Source organism: Lactuca saligna, chromosome 2 (assembly GCF_052625555.1).
Source record: "Lactuca saligna cultivar CGN05327 chromosome 2, ASM5262555v1, whole genome shotgun sequence".
Taxonomy (NCBI): Eukaryota; Viridiplantae; Streptophyta; class Magnoliopsida; order Asterales; family Asteraceae; genus Lactuca; species Lactuca saligna.
Genome location: NC_136418.1, coordinates 29,242,890 through 29,260,761, shown reverse-complemented (window position 1 = coordinate 29,260,761; position 17,872 = coordinate 29,242,890).

Here is a 17,872-nt window from a genome sequence, read left to right as displayed (position 1 = left end):
TGGTAAATTTTTATGAATTTTGGATTATCATAACTATTTCTCCCATTTTTAGACCATTATAATTACCAAAAATTGGGAAAAATAGTAAAACATGATGGAAAATCTTGAAATTATTTTCTGGAGTCACCCATCACAGGTAAGGTATGCGAAAATTGTTAGATACAGTTTTCACATCATATAAAGTGGTTTTGTAATTTATCATGTCTTAAATAAAATAAAATTAGAAATCATATGAAACAGTAACAAAAATTGCTGAAATTTGGTGAGGAGTCATTATTCTCCATAAGGATCGTCCATGAATTTATTTAGGATTTATTGACCTCTGGAAGTATTTTATATGATTTATGCCCTTGGTTTTAGCAATAATTCTAATAAATCAAAGAAATAACAAAAGCTCTTGAAATTTTCCAGATTATCTCATGCATGCAAGGGATTTCAAAAGGAAAAATGTAAAAAAATGTATTCAGAAGAGAAATGAGGGTAATGATTTCAAACAATTTAAGAAAAGTTGCATGCAATAATGCATGAAGTGTAAATGTGGCTGAAGTTCATGAATTTGTGTAGCCCATTCAGTGAGGTTTTAAGCCACGAAATTTCAACCATAATTCACTAGATATGTTAAGTTTCTAAGGTATTTTTCCTCAGATTTATGGTTGGGTTTAAGGCCATTGTTTAAGCAAGATAAAAATAGTGATCACAGAAAAAGAGCTGTATGCGCAACCTTTTTGTAAAATCTGCTAAAAATAGGATATTTAATATTTTACAGTGAGACCAGTTGGGTTTGAAAGCTAACTCGTGGAACTAACCAATACAAAAAGAATATCATGATTTGGTTAATAAATGACTGAGTTATGACTGTTCAAAGTCGAACAAAGTAATCTGGCAGATTGCATGTTTGCTTGTGTGCATTATTAGGGTATTTCAACAAGAACATCATGCATGTCTTTGGTAAGGCCCAATTTCTAACACATGCATGGAATGAATGAGCATCCAAGATGTACTAGAAATGGTTTAAATACGTTTGTTCATGCATGAACACAAAAGGAATGGAGAAGAACATGATATATTAGGTTTTGATGTCACATGATCATATGTGCATCTTTTCCACTCCTTGCATGGGTTTGATCCCGGATTTTCACCATCTCTAACACATGCATTGTGTTATGGTGAGAATCTACAAACCACAAGGGGAGAATAAAGATTTCTAGCCATGGAAAGGCATAGAATCCGAAAAGTAGAGAAGACTAAGAAGAAAAAGAGGTTTAACCATGAAACTATGGAAGAAGATGTTGTTGTTTACCTTGGTTTTGACCTTGAGAGAAGTAAGAACACTTCAAGGGCTTCACAATCTCGAAATTTTGCAGAGAAATGAGAGGATTTTCGTGATTTTAGAGAGAGGGAAGAAGAGAGTGAAGTGTGTGAAGAGAGTGAAGTGAGAGAGTGAAGAGGGAAGAGGTGGAGTAAGGGTTTAAGCTTAATGATTGTGTTTTGGGGAAGAGAGAGGGCATGGGGAGAGGCGATGGCCGGTTGTTGGATGCATTTTGGCCTCCTCTCTCCTAAATTTTAAACTTTATAAACTTCCCTCCTATATTTTATATAAAAACATTCATTTTTATAAAATGTTTATTAAGCAATTTGATTTATTTAAAAATCTTGTTTTCAACAAATAATTTATGATTAATACTTGTAATTTATATTTCTAGTTCATTGGTATAATCCATAATTTGATTAATAAAATTTGATATTAGGAAGTTTATAGCCAAATTTTATAAAGTTTTTAAGCTTTATAATTTATAACTTTGGATTTTTGGCTCTTTAGGGTTTTTGGAATATTGTTTGATATTCAACAGCATGTTGAAGTATAATTAGAATGTTTTAATTTATTTTTAGAGTTTTATACCCTATTACAATTATAACAAAGCTTGAAGCTTTATTCTAATTATAGTATTGGCATTTCCTATTGTAGCTAAGCAACTTACTAGAATTGTAAGTATCAAGTATATTAGTCCTAGACCTTAGTTGGATCCTAGTTTATGCAAGATTTTTGACCTGATTTATACTACTAGGTCATGGCATGTTGTGCATGAATGGTTATTATAAAGATGCATGAGTCCAAGAATGACCTGAATTGGCAGTTGTCACACATAGAGATCAATTTCTTCTTTCAACTACACCATTTTGCTGTGGAGTATATGGTGATGAGAAATTATGCGAAATACCTTTGTTTGTAAGAAAATTGTCAAGAGTTTGATTTTTAAACTCTGAACCATTATCACTTTTAATTTTTCGTACATTCTTTTTCAAACTAATTTCAATCTTTTTGATAAAATCAATCATCGTCTGAGCAACATCAGATTTCAACGTGAGAAAAAATACCCATGTGAATCTAGAGAAATCATCTACAACAACTAAAATATACCGCTTTTTATTTATTGTTGCAACAGTTGATGGTCCACATAGATCAATGTGAAGAAGTTCCAATGGATCTACTATCTTTGAATCTATGACAATCGGATGACCTTTTCGATGTTGTTTTCCTTGTTCGCAAGCTGCACATAAAGAATCATTGTCAAATTTTAATATTGGTAAACCTCGAACTAAATCTTTAGTTACATGTTTATTTGTATTTCGAAAGTTCAAATGTGATAATCTTTGATGCCAAAGCCAGCTGAGATCATTTGATGCTTTTGATAGTAAACACACAGCTGGTTTTCCCACAATTGGTTTGATGTCCAATGTAAACACATCACCATATCGTTTGGATTTCAGAAGTATCTCATTTGTTTTTACATTTGAAATGATACTTCCTTCTTCATTAAACGCTACTTGATTTCCAGTACCCACAACAAGTTGTGATACACTAATCAAATTGTGTTGAAGTCCTTCAACATAAGCAACTTTGTTTACTGTGAGGTTTCAATTTGTGACTTTCCCATATCCTTTCACTTGACACTTGTGATTATTTCCAAATTTGACAACTCCAGCATTCTCCAAGCTTCGGTAATCTCGCAAGTTTTCCTTTCTTCCATTCATATGACGAGAGCAACCACTATCAATATACCATTTTGGATCATATTGCTCGTCACATAACACCTGCATTTAATGAAAGAATTTAGGAACCCAAGACTTATTGGGTCCATCATTAGTAGAATGAAACAACTTTTTGGAATTTGAAAACCATGTTTTCACTTTGTTTGTTACTGAATCCATTATATCAGCATCATCAGTTCTAGATATTGAAATATTGTCATTCACTAGTTTTGGATTCGCATTGATTGTAATCTTATCCTTCACAACATTCGCATGTTTGATAACTGGTTTCCATTTTTGAACCGGAACTTGCGAATTATATGATGATGTACTAGCAGTTGAAGAATTATTTGCAAACTTATCAAAGGCATTTTTGATTTCTTGTTCTGAAAACTTTGCACTTTGATATTTCTTTCCTTTCCCCTCAAACCAATTATTGATCATATTTACATCAGTCTTTCCTTTGATGTATGAAACTTTGGTTTTTGATGATATTGAAGGATTTGGAAAATTTGGTTTTTGTGGTGAAAATTTCGCTTTGACTTGATTTGATTTCTTCAAATTTGATGAATTATTCGTGAATTTGTCAACATTTGGAAACTTTTGATTATTTGCAAATTTTTGCGAATTCTCAAATTTTCCATTGTTGTCATATTTGCGAATATATGAAACCTTATCAACAGAATTTATTTGTTTATGAAAAACTCGAAGTTGTGTTAGTGTTTTTTTCTTGAAATTTTGACGATGTTTTTGAAATTTGTTGTTTTTCATTATTCACAACTTGCCAAAATATTGCTTTTCTTTCTTGTCTTTTTGAAACATTATTTTCTGTTGAAAAAGTTTCAACCATCAATTTGAATTCATGAGAATTTAATTTCATTTCAACCTTTGATTTTTCAACTTTTTCAAAAGATTTGTTTGATTTTTCACCTTTAACCACCCATTTTTGTAATGATTTTTGTTTTTGAAACACATAAGAATTTTGAGTTAAATTGTTTTCTACTGTGTTTTGATTTGCAAAGAAACCTTCAGGTGTTGACTTTTGATTGTCTTTTTCAACCATTTTATTGAACTCAGGATGAATTTTCTCAGCATTTCCAGTAGTGACAAAAACTTGATTTGAAAAAATAGTTTTATCAGTACATACAAAATTTGGATATACCACTGTGTTGGTTTCCAAATAATGTGCGCCTTTGTCATTTAAAACTTTGTCAAATTCTTTTGTATTTTCAAACACTTGATCAACCACAACCCTTTGATGTGTTTCAGTTGAATTTTGTTTTTCTTCTTTATTTTCATTAGTATCATCATATTTCCAGCTTTCAACGTCCACATTATCAAACTTACAATGTTGCGAAGTTGAAGATTTATCAACTTTATCCTCTACTATTGAATCAACTATTATTTCTTTACCTTTGATCTTAGATGTGATATTAACAATTGACAATTGAGAACAATCAATCTCTTCTTCTTCTTCTTCAATTTCACTGATTTCACTCACATTATCAGAATTATCATCAATATCAGCATAATTAAATTGCGAAGTAAGAGTTGAATTTTCGGTTTTCTTTAAGATTTTCACTTGTTCAGTTTTTGTCAAACTTTCATTTACAATGTTAACCAACTCATCAGCATTCAGAAATTCATCAATTTTGACAATACCATAGGAATATCTATCATCCGGTATTTTGTCAAATTGAGCAATTGTACTTTCGCAATCATAAGAAACAACATCAACTTTTTCACGCTCATATTCAAGAAAAGGTAGAAGTTTCCTATGTTGTTCTTTTCTAATATCAGAAGAATGATGTAAAGCAGTTAATTTTGCATACAACCTTTTAGCTGAATTACAATAGATGTTTCTTTGTGCTAGTAACAATCTAACATCATTCGAAAGATTATTCCTATCACAATCTATGTTTTTGATTTGCAATTCTAATTTTTCTACCCTGCTCTTCTTTATTTCTAATTCCCTTTGTGTCTCACTAAGTTGCACATTCAATTTCTTAGCTTCATTACTAGCAGACACAATAACAGAATCAAAATAAGCCATAGTATCATCAAACGAAACAATTTCAGCATCATAAGCAGATAAAGGAATATTAAAAGATTCAACAATTGCATGTACCTTGGTTGTCATAGGAGATTTTTCTGTGGATTTAGACATAAAACATTTCCCAGAAATGTTCTCTTCGCAGTCCTCAAAACTTGCGAACATAGCTCCATGTGTTGGATGTTTCATTTCTTCATCATCAGAGCCTGAAGACCAGATCTGATACGTTCCACTTTCTTCTTCATCCGATTATCCCTTAGCAACCAAAGACACTCCTTTGTTCTTTGCCCTTAACTCTTCAATTTTTTCAGAATAATAAGCTTCATTTTTGACTTTTTCTTTCTTTTCTTCTTTCTTTCGCAACATGCAATCAGCTGCGAAATGATTCGCACCATTGCAGTAGTGGCAATAAATTCCTGAATCACCCTTTAACTTTTTCTCTTCATTCGCATTCTTCTGTTTTCCATCTGTTTTCTCCATTTTCTTCTTTCTTCTCCTCCAGTTCTTGTTACTTCACTTTTCACATCACTATTCTTTCCTTTCAGATTAAAAGGCTTTTTGAAAAACTTTTTAACTTTGTTGTTTGAAGAGTATGCTACTGCTTCATCATCAGAGTTCATCAAAAATCCTTCTATATCAGAACCATCTTTTTCATCATTGTCTGTTACTTTTGAAACAAGAGCCAAAGGACCACCAATAGCTTGTTTTGATTCTTCATACATTTCTGTGACCTCACATTCATGTGTTTTCAGTTGATTGTAAAGATCATTCAATGTGGTTGTATCAAAACACTGTTGATTCTTTATCATCATGCTTACACCGCGCCATTCTTTGCGAAGACTCATAATGAAAGTGAGATTGAACTCTATGGTAGATCTAGTAATTCCATACCTGTTGCAGCGAAACATAAGCTCATTCAAACGATCATAACAACTTTCTAAAGTTTCTGAATCCGTTTGTCTGAATTCCTTCAGTTCAACGAGACACTGCTTCACAGAGTTGATCTTCGTCTTTTCACTTCCTTGATATTTTTCTTTTAGAGTATTCCAGATCTCTTTAGCTGTTTTACAACTACGAATGTAATTTTAAACCATAGGAGGTAGAGCACCTCTTAGTTCTCTCATGAATCTGTTTTCATTTTTCTTCAATCGATTGCGTTGTTCTTCAACATCAGTAGACGCAGCAGACGGTCCAATTGGTTGAACATTAGCAGGAGCTAGTACTGTTCTATCAATACACTTCCAAAGTTCTTCATCAATTCCATTTAAGTAATCTTCCATTCTATCAGCCCACTGATCATAGTATTCTGGAATTAACATCGGAATTTTAGTTGATGAACCAAGCAAGTGAGAGAAAGAAGTCACTGAATTCATGTTGAAGTTCGCCATTGATGAACACAGAAAATATCTGAAAACTTGAAACCTTGATGAATTTCAGAATTTATCAAACTAATTGATCACAAAACACTAATCGATTACTCGATTTAACAATTCAATTGCAGAATCAATTCAAATCTGAAGATCAAAAGTGATTTTCAAAATCAAAAATGCGCAGAAAATTTTGAGTAAAATTTCGTAACTCAAAAAGAAAATGATTCTTATACGAAAATCAGATCTAAGCAGTTTGAATCCTGCTCTGATACCAATTGATGAGAATTGTTATCGAGAATTTATAACAGAAATGATAGATTTGAATGAATTAAGATGAAGAACACAGAGAGTAAATATTAATCAGATCTTATATTGATAAAGTATGATTACAGAGTTAAGCAAAAGTGAGTTCAAGCATTGTCCTACAACTTCTAGCCTAAGTCCCTATTTATAGGGAACCATCAAAAAGTATACTAAGTCTATACATTTTATCTTCGCATAAAAATGACTTAGTAAAATAACATAAAATGCGAAACTATACAAAACACTCTATTCGACTTTTACAATACACATCAACACTTTTGTTATCTTAAGGACTTCATAGGAACATGACCTAATATATGGGTATTTTGTTATTATTTAATACAAAAAGAACAAATTAATAGAAAAAAGCAAGAAAAATGAGATTGTCCCCATTAAGTCCCAACTTTTAACAAATTTGTGTTGCATAGCTTATTAGGCCGTGTTACAAAGCTTGTTAAATACAAACACTTGATATATTGTCTGATAATTGTGTTCATGATGGTAGAGATGTGATACATTTTACAGCAACTGCGAGTGGAATAGTGGCAATTGAGATCTAAAACTTGATGAGAGTGAAGATGAGAAACAGAAGCAGGATGGTCAGTTGAAGGAGTTTGAGGGGAAGAAGCTTGTTTTTGCAACCAAAGAAGGTCTAAAATTTGTATATGTTGTATATCTTGAGGTCAGTAGTCTCTTAATTCCTTATCTTTTTTCATTCTCCTTTTCTTTTTTAGTAAAAAGTTTATCTTTTTTTAGGTCATCTGCCTTTGACTTTTAGAACTCCACCTGTTAATCCACTTAGACCAAGTTACTTAATAGGAATTGGAATGAGAAGAGTCTATTTACTGGAGTTCAGACCACACTTAATGGATTCAGGGCCTGTTTGTATTTGAGTATTATATATTGCTTACATTATGTTCTTTGGTACCAAGTACAATGTGTTTTTCTCCAGCTTCTTCAATGAGCAATTTATTATGAAATGCCCAAAATGCCCCTAACTATCTAACATAACAAACGAGTAATATTAAATGCCCAAAATGCCCCTAACTCCTCTGCACTAATAAGATGCTCCTAGAATTTCTCTATATTCTTTAGATCATCAATTCAAATGATTCAAATGAATCATAACTTAGGATTTCTAAATCCTAACATAATTGTTCACATCTAATCACATGCAGATATATGACCATGATGTGGGATCTTTAGATAAGTCAAAACAAACATCTGATGAGTGAAAAGATAATACTTGGTTATGTGTTTTTCAGGCTGCTCAAGATGATTAGGTGGCTGTCACATCAAATATTAGTCTAGAAGGCGTGGAGAAAACTGGTGCTCCTACTGATACTGCATCACCTTCTAGTATGGAGGTGGCTGCAGGTGGAGGTGGAGGTGTTTCAACTTTGATGTCAATGGTAGACAATGTTGCTGCTGCTACAGCTTCCCTTCGCATGGTATGGCAAGTCTTTATGTGCCATTGCTTCTCTATTATATATATATATATATATATAATATTGACATGAATAAATACTTGTATGTTTCTTATTTGAACACCTACCCCACATACAAGTTTGCCCAAAGAACCCTGTGATTTTCAATGATGACAATGTGATAGTTGCAAAACTTGTAGGAGGAGGTCTACATAACTACGCAACAGTTAAAGGAATGGTCTTAAAGGGTGATACTGTAGGGAGTATAAAGAAAATAGACAAGGTAAAGGTGAGTGCTTCTTCTCGAACTTTCTTGTAAGCATAATGTTTTAGTGTTTGTTTGAACTTTGAATATATATATATATATATATATATATATATATATATATATATATATATAATTGCTAATAATTTATATAATTGTATTTGAAGCTTGGTGCTATGAATCCTGATGATCTTTGATATATATGTTGACTCCATTTCTGTAGAGGAAATTGGTGGTGCTAGGGTATGTATGATTATGAAACATCATTTCTCGTTTGTTTGGTTTGGTTACTGAGACTGATGTCAAAAGGACAAAAATTACAGTTTTTTATAAAGGCAAAAATGTCGCTGTTGTTTGTTGTGTAGGTGACTGTTGTAAGAAAAGAACAAGGTGGGAACTCTGTGACAACGATTTTGCTACGTGGAAGTACAGATAGCATACTTGATGATCTGGTAAGGGGTGTTGATGATGGTGTAAATACTTACAAGGTAACCTAGACCTTCTTTTTTCTTTCACCAAAAACAATGAGAGGGTAGTTTGGGAAATGAAAGGAATTTTTTTTAGGAAAAACCTAAAGTCAGAGTTAATAATTTTGTTGCTTCTTGTTTTTGCGTTTAGTAACAAGATAAAATGCATTACTGTTTGGATAAATTATATTTTTATTCCTTGTATTTTTTACATGTTATGCAAGGATAGTAGAATTGTGCCTGGATCTGCAGCCACTATAATTGAATTAGCAAGAAAACTGAAGGAGTTTTCTTTCTCAAAGACAGGGTAGGTAATCTGAATGATTAGTTTTTGTTTTACTAAATTTTTTTTTGATTGATGATTGATATGATGCAGATTAGATCAATATGCAATTGATATGTCAAAGTTGGTATAGATTTGGAGGAAGGAGCATGTAAGGATGTCTCCACATTGAAGGAAATCATATTATTATTTCTTGTGTTGTGCTTACAGGGTTGATGAAAGCGAATAAATCTTGAGTTAGAAGAGGAAAGAAAGTTCAAGCCGAAAGAGATAAGATGCTGCAAATGCAAGAGTTGCATTCTTCATTTCAATTGTTAGTATGAAACACATAGTAGATTAGATTAATGTAAATTTATATATTGTAAGAAATAGAATTGTATGAAATTAAATTTTATGCAATGGATTGTATTTTTTGTATATGGTATTTTATTTCTATTATGAGACATTAAATGAAAATTTAATTTAAAATTTTATAAATATATAAATATTTTTTGTAAACATCTAAATTTACGATAAGAAAAAATGTGTGTCATCTTCAATTATGACATGGACTTTCTTGACAGGGGATTTCTTGATACGCATTGCGCGTCGTAAGTTTACGACACGCGAATGCGTGTCGTCTTCCTTTATGACAAGGCCTTCCTTGATACACATTGCTTGTCGTAAACACGCGTCGTAATTGCGCGTCGTAAACGAGCGTCGTAAATGTGCGTCATCTATAGACATCGTCTCTCTTTATGACAGGGCCTTCCTTGACGCGTATTTGCGCGTTGTCTGAGCCTTTTACGACGTGCAATGAGCGTCGTAAAAGGATGTTTTTCTAGTAGTGGTTGCTTCAAATTGTTCAATGGTGTCACTATTTACCCATTGTCTGTGTGTTTCTTGAAAATCACTATAACGGGAAACATACGATTGAAGGTGCTCAGTTTCATGTTTCACGATATGCCACGAACAAAAGCAATGTTGAGTCTTTGGAAAAAAGTTTTTTATTGCATTCTCCATATCTTTGTGTGACACCCCCGAACCAGATGACGGAAACATCTGAGGGCTCGTATGACTTAAATTGAATGTCATCATAATGAATATACATGAATCATAACATAAACATCACCATGCATCATTATATTACAACTGACATTTTTCACATCAAGTACATTGTCTTAGCGTTACAAATCCATACGTAAATTGTTTGATAGTTTTCAAGAGCAAAACACACTAACATACTTGGTACTTATTCCTCAGCTTACCTGTTACCTGAGAATTCAAGTTATTTTGAAAACGGGTCAACACATGGAATGTTGGTGAGTTCATAAGCATGTTTGATATGAAATGTTTTGTGTAATTTGAACCAGAACAACCCAGAAAATCCAATATTTTCTGAAAAGACCATTGTTTGTAAAAATGTGTGAAGATCTGTAAATATATTTATGATGATTTCAAAACATGTATAATTGAAAAACATAGTATTAAACATACAAGTGAATATGTTGAACTTCCCCGGAAAACCCGATGTTTTCCAAACACATAAAATACCGTTATTTCTGAAATTGTTATACCGCCACAATGAATGATTTTGATTACTCTTCCTTGATTACTCGAATGGTATTGATTTAATTAATGGTTGTGAGTCGTTATAACCATGCATGATAATGACTAGATATAACTACAGACTATGAATGATCCTCAGAGGTGTCGCCCGTTATTACTCACTTAAATCCAAACAACCTTGATTAGTTTTAATTAACAACCTGAATATGTTTACTTTGATTACTCATAAGCCTAGCAAACGAGGATAAAAGGAGTACAAAGTCTTGCTGCTTCCGTGAGTTTATTTTAGGTTGTTGGGTGTGCGAAGGACACGTTGGCCCATTTCACATTTGATTACTTTGACCCTACTAGCAATGCTAATGGGCAACTAAGGCCTAATAGCACTCAAAAGCCATGGAGTGTCCTTTCAATATGGAATTGGGTCATAGAAGGCCCAATAACATATATTATCATTATCCCTTGGGCCCAAAGATCATGTTAATGAATTTCAAAGGACCAACAAGCATGATTGAAGGCTTTAAGCCCAAGGTTTTGGAATGTTTACTTGCCTTAGGTATGGTACGGTTTTTGGTGGGTTTGATTGAATGATTGTTATTTTTGTATCGACTCGAGACCGATCGATTTTTTTATAACGATAGTAGGAGTCATATGTGTATTCGTCTTTCAATTTTTGTAAGTCGTTGATTAGTATTTTTGACTCAATATTATATAAGTAAAATAACTGGTTTAAAAATAATGGTTTAACCTTTTCAGCCCCTTTCTTTTTATAAAAATAACAATTTTAGTCCTTTATATGAAAGAAAAGACATTTTAAACCCTTAAGACATTTTGTTGACACTTTTGCATCATAAACTTCTTCAAATGATGTTTTAGCTCAAAGTTTATTCTTTGGCAGTTTCAGTCCTTCCAGAAAAGTGTTTTTCAGTTTAAAACCCAAACTTTTGTAACTTTTACAACATTGGCCCAAAATCCAAAAACTTAACATTTTTGATCCTTTTTGGAAAAGAAAAACATTTTTAACCCTTGAAATAGTTTTGTTTAAGTTTTTATCCCGTATTTTGAAGAAATTACCATTTGAACCCTTTTAATTTCGTGATTTTCGCAACTTTGGGCTTGTTGGGCAGGAAAGCCCAAAAATTAGCTCATTGAGCTAATATTTACATTTTAAGTCCTTTGAAGTGCATAATATTCATAAAAACAGTTTTTGTAACTGTTTTGACTCCTTTTACCCTTAAGAAAACCGTAAGTAACAATTTTTGACCCAACTTTTGTTTATTTGACAATTTAAGCCCAAAAATGGGTTTTATGTTGAAATATGTTTATCAAAATCTTATGAGTTAATATTCTTGACTTGTTTAGTATAATATAACTTGGATCGTGTTTTTTTCCTTCTTATGACATAGATCTCGAGATTTCATCCGTTTTGGTTACATATTCATCACAAAAACACATAAAATCACACATACATGCATAAAATCATAGATAACATACACATACACATAGATCTAAACATTTTCTTGTATTCTCCCCCATAAAACATATAAAAACTGAAAAAGAGAGGGGTATGAACTCACCTTGAGTTGTGGGTTCGATTTTTGAAAAAGAATGGAAGTAAGTGATGTGATTTTTGGCTTTAGCAAGCTTTCTTGGAAGATCTCGAACTTAAAAGTTTTCTAGGAGTATGATCACCAAAAACTTGTTTTGAAGGAATGATCTTACAAGAGAGAAGAGTTGTATAACTTAGACATGTAAAAAATTACCAAAGAATGATGATTATCTTGTGAAAACCTCTTGAAACATAAGCAAAATTATTGAGAATTTTTGGATGAAGAAATGGATGAGTTTAGAGAGACTTAGAAAGAGTTTGTTGTGATGTGTGTGTGTGTTTTGGCAGGCTCTTAGACGAGTAGAAGAAAGAGAGTAGAAGAGAGGGACATTGTGACAACCCAAAACTTTCCATTATGTTCAACCATCCACTTAAATATGAGTTAAAACTATTTCTGCTGACTTTCAAACTTTTTGGAAAAAGTTTGAGTGGTTTAAAGTTAGTGCTTCAGAAGATACCAGGACAGTGGATACCCTATGGTGTACTATGTAGCAAAACATGCCCAAAAATTCAAGTGTTTTGAGTTTATGGTCCAAAATGGTATTAGGACCGTAAACCCAAAAGACTATATAAGTGTGACTTAGTTATTTTAATTACTTTTTCACAATTGCAAAGACTAAAGCCATTTCTCTCTCAAGTAGCATCCCGTTTGTCTTCAAGATCTTCAACTAGTAAGTGTTTCTAGCCTTAGTATGTTAAGATCAAGTGTTAAACTCCATGAAATCATCAAAATACCTCAAGAACAAGGTGTTCACGGCCCAAGAATCTTCTTGGACCGTGAACACTAAAAATGCGGCTTAAATGTGCCCTTTGTCCCTTTAGACCTTGGAAACAAGTATAGAAACAACCCATGACATGTTTTAACCTTAAGAGCATCAAGAAAACACCCAAAAACACAAAAGATAAGGTTTTTACGGTCCAAGAATCTCCTTGGACCGTAAACCCTAAAAAGGGTGCTAAAAGTGTGCCAAAGTGCCTGAAACTCTTGCCACCCCTTAGAAGCAAACATGGAACATTACTTGGATGTGTTTAGCACATGAAAACCACAAAAATGACACACACACACACACACACATATATATATATATATATATATATATATATATATATATATATGTGTGTGTGTGTGTGTGTGTGTGTGTTTACGGTTTGGGGAAACTCCCAAAACCGTAAACACCTCTTAAGCATGTTTTGATGCCCCAAACTCATTCCTTAGGCTTAGAAACCATCCTAGATCTTTACCTAAAAGTGTTTAGGACTTGAAAACATCATTTGACCATAAACCATATGAGTTTACTACCGTAAACCCAAGGACAAATGGTCCAAAAACCGTAAACCCTATAAAGGGGTGATATGTTGCCCTAATCACTTCCTAAGGCTAAGACTTGAAGTTAGGATGCTTCAAAAGGACTTCTAGGACTTCAAACCACCAAATGGTCAAAGTACCATGAGTTTACGACAGTAAACTCATGGGTTCCAACCGTAAACTCAAGTGGAGTTGGTTACAAAACAATATACACCATTTAGTGCCATTTCACTTTCCATTATTGAATCACATGTGATTCCAACACCTCGCCAAGGTGTTTCCTAGTCCCGAAAGGTTTTATCTTTCATATAGTTGTTTAAAACACTATATTCATGTCAATATGTGTCCTTACATATCATTTAGGACTTATTGTGTCTCAAGACTTCATTCGTGGAACTTCTCATCCGTAGGCGCCTACCCGTTTGAATCACCCACATCAGGTGAGTTCATACCCCGTAATGAATCTTTTAACTATTTTAACTGTTTTAAGCGGGGAATACAGGTTGAACACAATGATAATTGTGTAAATGCTTGTTGTTATGAATCTTTCAAAATGTTACTTTTGTTATTTATAAGTTGAAAAAACATTTCGAAACTCGTTTAAAGTTATGTTACTTTGTAGTTATACAAAACTCCATTTTTAAAGTAAGAGCATAACTTAGTAGAGAAAGGAGTCTTTTTAGTGACAGTCCAAGTAGAGAATTAGTAAACTATTATAAGTATAGTTTAGGAGAATACTATTCATTACTTGTAGTACAATGAAGCACACAAAGAAACAATACCAGAACAGAACAAACAGTGAAGAGAATCAAACAACACCAGAATAGAACATAACAAACAAGTTAATTTGCTATAGCATGACAACACGCAGACAGGATCTAATTATACCAATGAATCGCTAACGCATTAGTGATAGTTATATTGTTTATACATGATCATATAACTTCAATGTGAATTACACAGCTTGCATGCATGTGCTCGGGTCGCATTGGGTTCCCTCAGTCTCCTTACATGAGAGCGTTTAGTAGGGGTTCTAGCTTTCACATTATGACCGTAATAAAACAATTATGTTTTTAGGTTAATAGTACCTCCGCATGTCATTATAAACAACATCAGGGTACTCATTTCTCCCATTACTTTCATAAAGTGTCGGTAACACTTGAAGGTTAATCTATTTTCTATTTGAGATACTTATAAACTAGGGAGAATATACTTTACATATGACAAAGGAACACTCGACTCTTGGTAGAAGACTACTTTCAAAAATAGTAGAGTCTTGGTAGAAGACTACTTTCAAAACTGTCGAGTCTTGGTAGAAGGCTACTTTTAAAAGTTAGGACCATGATGCTAACTTTATGATTCCTTAATGTATACTGTAACAACCCGAAATTTCCGTATCATTTCTTGTAACTCTTTTGTAGTACAATTCACGCAACCAATCGTCGTTTCCAAATTCAATTTCCGATCTTCCATTTAATTAAGTCATTAACTGGAACGTATTTAAAATGACTCAATGGGTGTATTAATACATTTAGAAAACATTTTAACACCCAATTTTAGTGATCAGAATATTTCTAGAATTTACCGTATCGGGTTACAGCAACTCATTCGGGTACGACCAAAAGCCTCGTCTAACGTTGGTATCGGGTAGAATTACACCGTGTCCAAAACTTAAACACTATATAAACGTGTTTAAGCCTCCATTTGAAGCCTTTGTCAAATTTCTGATTTAACTCTTCTAGCCTCTCTCCTCATCCAAATTCAAAGGTCCAAAACTAAGATTTAAGGCTTCCAATCAAAGAGGTAACACCCCTAACTTGTTATTCAACCTCTTTAGCCTTCAAATTGATGTTTAAATTCTGTTTTGGGACCATGAACATGAGTTTACGGTCAAGGAACAAGCTTTGGCCGTAAACTCCTAAAGATGGGGTTTTTAAGCCCTAAAACCCCTCCTAAGCAATGTTGGACATTAGATATGGCTTAATGACTTAATGGAAAGGACTTATAACATTTAAAACCTTGATTTTGAGGGAAAAAAGTGAGTTTACGGCCAAGACATATTCTTGGGCCGTAAACTCATGTTCATGGGGTTTTTGAGCCAAATAACCCTTCCAGATCATAGTTGGGACTTAGATATGATCTTAAGGCTTGCTAAACTAAACTTGGAACACTTTAAACATGATTTTTGGGGGAAAAAGTGATTTTACGTCCAAGTCATATTCTTGGGCCGTAAACTCCACTTAAAAGGGGATTTAATGCCTTAAAACATGTCCAAATGTCTTGAAAGTCAACCAATGGCCTTGTGGTAAAATCTAGATGCATCTAAAAATACTTTAAGGGTTGTAAACACATCAAAAATGTCATTTATAGGAGTTTACGGCCTAGGAACATACCCTTGGCCGTAAACTCATAAAACTTGTTAAATGATGCATCAAATACACTCAAATGGCTTGCATAAATTTCTAGAATCACATGTGACTGTTTTTAAACATCAGAAACTAACTTTTCATGTGTATATTAGAGTTTACGGCCTTAGAACATGCCTCTAGGCCATAAACTCCAAAAAGTGTGTTAAATGATATTCTAAATTCATAACAAGGCTTAGAAAATTAACTAGAATCACATGTGATTGCCCTTTGTAGCTCAAATCGATTTATCTTGGCCATAGGTGATTTTACGGCCATAAACTCTTATAGGGTGGTCGTAAACTCCCATTTAAGTGTTAGAATTTCATACAATCCATTCCAAGGCATTTTAGAAATCCATTCCAACAATCGCCATGTCCATTTAAGCCATTTAAACACTCAAAACTACACCAACATGAGTTTACGGCCGTAAACTCATGTGTGTGTGTGTTCTATGGCTGTAAACTCCTTAAAATGTTTACTCTTGGGGAGTAAACTCAAGTCCCAAGTCCCTAGTGCCATTACACGTCCGAAGATGTCACCCGGGTCACTCCAAACGCTCGTTTTGAGGTGTTTAACCTCATTGGAGTGTAATATTCCATATGATTAGTGAATGTATCCCTAATTGTATATATATGGACATTATTTCATTTTACATAGGGACATCACGAGTAATCAAACCCCGAACCAACGTCTAGTATTCAAAACCGACACGTTTTCGAGTCCGGTGAGTTCATACCCCTACCCTTTTTCACTGTTTTCAGTGTTTTAGGGGGGGGGGGACACAAGCAAAGTACAAGGAAATTCTTGTACTCAAAACATGTTTTCAAATGTGTGTTTCATATTCCATATGCTTTTATAACTGATTACCACAACTGATAATCATTTGAACATGCAGATCACGTAACATATATTTGTGAAATAGGTCTTTAAACTGTTATGTTTTACAAATATTTCACAAATGGTTTTCCACAATTTATCAGTTAAAAGCATGACATTAGACATTTGAACATAATACATGTACACTGTTTTGTCCTCGGTAACACTCCACACATATACGCGAGTGGAGGACTATCATATTATTACTAGTAAATTTGTTAATCCTGTATGATTGGAGACACGTCCTCGGAGAACACTCCACCGAGATACATGAGTGGAGGACTATACCCATAACCAGAATCTCTGGTATTTAGAGAGCGTGACTTGAGTGTATAGATCTATACGGGGCTGACTACCCCACACCTGGCTGCTAGCTACAGCCGAACCGAAATGGTTCAAGGGTGACGAAAGTCATAAGTATGTGGACGACTTATTGCCACATGTGGACTACTTATTGCCACAGGTTTTAGTCTATTGTATGGTTATGGAACTCGCAATTAGGATAACAGAGATTTACTTATAGTAATAATGAACCACTTTTTACATCTTTTACATCCTTCACGTACTGTAACTAACATTCAGGAAAGTACGGGACTTTCCTGGGGAAAACATGGAACCTAATCACGATTACATCTTTTACATCTTTAACATCGTTTACATTAGAAACCAACATGCAGGAAAGCATGGGGCTTTTCTAGGTAACACTTACATAACTAGAAAGAGTAACAAACTGGATAACATTACATCTTTTACAATTGGTAACATACAATAAGGAAAGTATGGGACTTTCCTGGTAATACATGATAAGTAAACAGAACAGTTTGACAAGTCGGATAACCAAACTATACATTTTCACATGAGTAGACTTGTTTTCAGTGTATAAACTTACTATACTTTGCATTTGTGAAACAATAACCAACTTTTAAGAAA